Genomic DNA, 5,174 nt, shown 5'->3' with positions numbered 1-5,174 from the left:
GGTCAGAGATGAAGTCTGGGCTTGGCTGCCTAATAATAATCGTCATAGTAAATTTGCTTTGAGTGCTTCCCATCATCCGGGCTCTGTCCTAAGCACTTAATGTGTATTAAAGTGTTGTTTCTCAATGGGAGACTTGGCGCTGGAACAGGACAATTCATCATGGGGACTGGCCGGGCCATTGTGTGACTTTCAAGGGTCTCACAAGACCGTTAGCATCCTTGCCTCTTCCCACCAAGCATGGCTAGTGCATCCCAGTCATGCGACAGCCCGTTGTCCTGGTACATTCTTCAAGCCCAGCTGAGAGCCAGTTACCTAAAGTATATAACTTGCACTGTCCAATATGGAAGCTATCAGCCACGTGTGACATTGAGCACTTGAAATGATGCCTGGTTGAATTGAAATGGGCTGTACGTGTAATGCACTCCAGATTATGACGACTTTGTATGAGAAAATAAATTCAAGTAGTTCATGACTATATGTCAAAATGATACTATCTCAGATACCTTGCATTATAAAATATTAAAAATAAAATGGAAAAAATAGAAGCTCAGTTCAGCATCTTAGAGACAGAAGCCTCAAGCAAGTTACAAGGCATGCTAGGGACATTTGGACAGAGGGAAGAGGGGAGGGGAGGAATGGCAGGGCAATGGCGGTGAGCCAAGGAAGAAGTCTGATGTTGTGCAGAATGGGAACTAAGGAAGGAGATGCAGGCTAGGCCTAGGTTATAAGGAACTGTAAAGACCAGGCTGGGGGAACTGGCTTTCTTCTTACTGATCACAGGGAAGGGAACACGATGAAAATGGTGGTGTAGGAAAACAGTTTTGGCAAGGCTCTGCAGGATAGACAGCCAGGCCAGACAAGGGATGGGCTGCCTGGCGAGGAGGCTGCCTTGGTAACCCAAACATGCGAGGATCAGTGCTTGAAACCAGGGTCTCAGATCTTGCCATTGCCTATTGCCAAATGTAGCTGGCCATCCCCAGTTTCATTGCTTCTTTCCAGCCAAAGCTCTCTTTTTCAGAGTTGAGTGTATTGCACAATCTGGTGGAGTGTGCACATGCTCTAGGGACTTTTTCAAAACCCTTGACTTGTTTGGACTAAGAAAATAAGAAAACAGTAGAACGAATGCCCAGATGAAGCCTGAATCCCAAAGAAAGACTCATGGGAGAAACAAATACCTCAAGGTGTTAAAGAGACACAAGCTCTGGTGACTTATGATTGTATGAGAGATTACTATGGGATCACCTGCAATAGCTCTCACTGGTAAAAATCTATTTTCTCCTGTCCTATTAGGAAGCATGAAGACATACATAGTAATTCTATTCCTTCTTCCCCAACACACACAGCTTAAATAGATTAGAGAAAGCACAGGGTCCTGGGATGATTTTGTAAGATTCGCTTTTCTACTAAAACACATTCACACACACACACAATTCATTTCCTATCCAAACAGGATATCTTTGGGTAGTTCTCTGAAAATCATTTCACAATTCACATTATTGGGCCAAATACTCAAGAAATGTATGACCATTCTTCCTTCGAGAGCCCTGGTCAAGCAATTTCATTATGTTTGGCAAAGAATGCTCGAGGCATGCCCTTTTAGGTGAAAGAGGACCTGATAAAACTGTATCAGTCAAACTCTCCACACAGTCCCATAAAACCAAATGAAGAAAACCCCAAACCAGCAAGCATTAACTGCCTTGATTTTTCCCACTGGAGCCAGTTATTTCATTGCCCTTAAAATGATGGTAGAGAGGAAATGGCTCCCAACACTGAAGCTGGGTAGTACTGTGGTGTGGCCCACTGTCCAGCCCGCCTTGCTTGGCACAGCCCCGAGACAGGAAGCTGGCTGACAAGTCACCTGGCCTGACTTGGGTACAACCCATAGCTGGGTCTGTCAGAGTGATAGCCTTGCAATATCATGCCCCATCAAGAGTCAGGTTGTTTTCAGACAGAGGCAGAGGTTCTGTTTCTAGCAATCTCAGCCAAAGGGTCTGGAGCCTTGTGGCACATTCATTCTTGTGGAGGATCAGTAGGTCACTCCAGTAATCCCTTACCTCCTCATGGGTCTGAAAACAGCTCCTAAACCCAGAGAGGGGGCTCTCCTTTGGCCAGGGAGATGGAAGTATAATCCAGAATATGCAGGGGAAAGCCACCAGTGGCATGTAGTAAGAAAAAAGAACAAGAAGAATATCTGAAGCTTATGTGACATCCTACAACATACAGAAATCCCCTCATTTAATCCAACAGTTACCTCGGATAAGAGCAGAGGAGGTATTACTTACTCTACTCTATAGAAGGACATACATTCATGCTCATGGTCATATAACTAGTGAATGGCAGAGGCAGATTGCAAATCCAGGTCTTCTGACTCCTGTCCATGGTACTTTCTTTCTTTTTTAATTTTTCAGTATTTTATTTTATTTATTTTCAAATGCTAAAGTTGGACAGCATGCCCTCCAACTTAAACTTTGGTCCACCAAAAAATATAAGAATTTCTTCTATATCAAAAATAAATTAAACCTTATGAATTGAAAAAACAGAAAATATTGGCATAGGACTCTGAGTAAGCTTGCAAAGCAAAGACTTCAACTGTATGGAGGAACATTCTAGAATCCACCTAGAAACATTTAGCCAAAAAACTGGCCCGGTACTACTCGGCTTGTCTTGCTTCAGAGGAGAACAGAGGGTACATGGGAGGGTGCTGGGTGTTCACAATGACCACAGAATCACTTACTCAAAATGAGACAAAATTCACTATAGAATAATATACAACAATAGAACACTCAAGAGTTACTCATTGACTGGAAAGCATGTTGTAAGCATAGAATAACTACCTGAATGGGAACCATATTCAACAAGTTATAAGTCTTTAAAGGTGAGCAAAACTTCATCATACACATATGTCTTGTGCACAAGTACATTAGTTTCCAGGACACTGAGGACAACTACAACGCATACAAAGAAGAAATCCAAGCCGCTTAGCCTTCCACTATTCTCTTGAGTATTAAACCCAGGCAACTTGCTTGGATGTCTTCTTTATTCTCAATGTAAATGCTTGCTCCCTGGGACACCAGCAATTTTGCTTCTACTATCTCCTCATCACAGGCTAAGTATACTGTTCCTCTCCCTGTCTTCGATGTTTGTGGATGTTTTGTAGTACAGAAGGATATTAATCATCTTCAAGTTACTCTTTGCTGCTGCCCAGTGCATTGCTGTAGCCTGAAAATGGTCCTTAGCATCTAGATTAGCCCCACCTTCTAATAACATAACAGCAATCTCATGCCTGTTTTTGGAAGCTGCACAATGCAGGGGAGAATAGCTGCTTTGATTGACAACAATTCACCTGAGCAACTTTTCCAAGAAGGGCGTTAACAATCTCATCCCGGCCAGCAGAAGCAGCAACATGGAGAGAAGACCAGCCTGCATCAACTTTATGATTCACTTGCACTCCAAGTTGAATACAGAACTCAACATTTTCTGAATGTCCAGCTGAACATGCCCAACACAGTGCAGTTCTGCTGTCCTGGTCAATTCTAGTAACCAGGGATTTATCTGCCAGGATCTTCTCCTTCAACTCCTGCAGCTTCCCACTGCAGGCCAGATGCAGACCCTCAGGTTAGACACAGCCCTCCATTCTGCTCTCCACAGGATCTGCTCCACGGTTCTTCTAACCACTAAAGAAGGCTCTGTCAAAGGAACCCATGTGTTTCCCTGATAAAGGACTTGTAGAAATAGTGCTTATAATAAAGTCATTTTATTGATTTTTACCCAGTTTATTGATTTTCACCCAGCTCCACAGACATGAAAGAGGAGAGGATTTTGATCCTGTGGCCTGGAGAAGAGAGATGAGCCATTTGCCTGATAGTTTAGAGTTGATCTTTAAAGAGAACAGAGCAGCTGAGTCCAGAAAGAAATGAGCCCCAGCAGGAGAGACGAGGCGTCCAGCCTACAGCTGAGATCAGAAGGAGCTGGGAGCACAGAGCCTTAAGAGGAATGAGGAAGGCTGAACCCTCGCTGGTCTCTCCCGCCCTCTTGCTTCAAAACATAGCAACAGATTTTGGTGAGGAAGTACCTCTTATGGTACCTTAAGTTGGACTCTTTAGGGCCTTGTAAGCTTCTACCCCAAACGATTGCCCTTTATAAAACCCAACAGATTTCTGGTACTTTGCATCAGCAGCTCTTTGGCTGACTAAGGCAATGTGATTCTGGACTGGATCTTCTACCAGAGATAGGACATAAATGAGAGTATTGGAAAAATGAGAAGAAACCTTGAAGATTTTATTGTAGTTCTTTATCAATGTTAACAACATATTGTGATAATTGGACTGTGGTTATGTAAAATGTTAACATTTGAGAAGTCTGGAGAAAGGTATGCTAGAGTTCTTTGTACTACTTTTGTATTTTTTCTGGTAAAACTGAAATTATTCAAAATCAAAGTTTGAAAAAGTAAAAAATATATGCATATTTTATGAAAGAACATGAGTGCATGTGACACTCCTAAGGCTTCCAGAAATAACTGGAGATGGGAGGATAGGGAGGTAAGGAAGTCTTTGATTGTGTATGGGAGAGTGAAGGGGTCTCACAGGTAGGAGGTAATATCTGCTATCATTTGGTTATTATAGTAAATATTTTGAATTCACATCTATTTTATGTGGCTATTGTGAGATTGAAATAATACCTATAAATGCTTAGCACAGTCATTAGCCCATGGTAAGTGCCTAGTAAGTGCTCGCCATTGTCATTGTGCTTTCATTGTCATCATCTTGGTTGTTACTAACTGGTAAAGACCAGGGGTATTCTGGCTACACACATACACTCCACTTGGAAATGTAATCATCTGCACACATCTTTTCCCCAGTTAGAGACTTCTCTACCAGGTTTAACCTTACTGAACTCCACCACAGTTAGAAAACTAAAAATAGGATTTATTTAGTAAAATGCCTTTTCTGTCTCAATCAAAATAATCAAAATAATCATGTGTTTTTCCTGCTTCAATTCGTTAATGTGGTGCATTACATTAATTGATTTTCTTACGTTGAACCACCCTTGCATACCTGGGATAAAACCCACTTGATTGATCATATTGTATAATTTTTCAATGTGCTGTTGGATTTGAGTTGCAAATATTTTATTGAGGATTTTTGCATCTGTATTCAAAAGAGAAACAGGTCTAT

At 41.8% G+C, this 5,174-nt stretch overlaps 1 pseudogene; it reads right to left on the bottom strand.

Moving 5' to 3' along the window:
* Positions 1-2,978: 2,978 nt before the first annotated feature.
* On the bottom strand, positions 2,979-3,634 carry LOC131276589 (26S proteasome non-ATPase regulatory subunit 10 pseudogene; annotated as a pseudogene).
* Positions 3,635-5,174: the final 1,540 nt, after the last annotated feature.

This window comes from Dasypus novemcinctus, chromosome 29 (assembly GCF_030445035.2).
Source record: "Dasypus novemcinctus isolate mDasNov1 chromosome 29, mDasNov1.1.hap2, whole genome shotgun sequence".
Lineage (NCBI taxonomy): Eukaryota > Metazoa > Chordata > Mammalia > Cingulata > Dasypodidae > Dasypus > Dasypus novemcinctus.
Note: the sequence above shows the minus strand (reverse complement) of the source record. Positions and strands in the feature narration are given on the sequence as shown.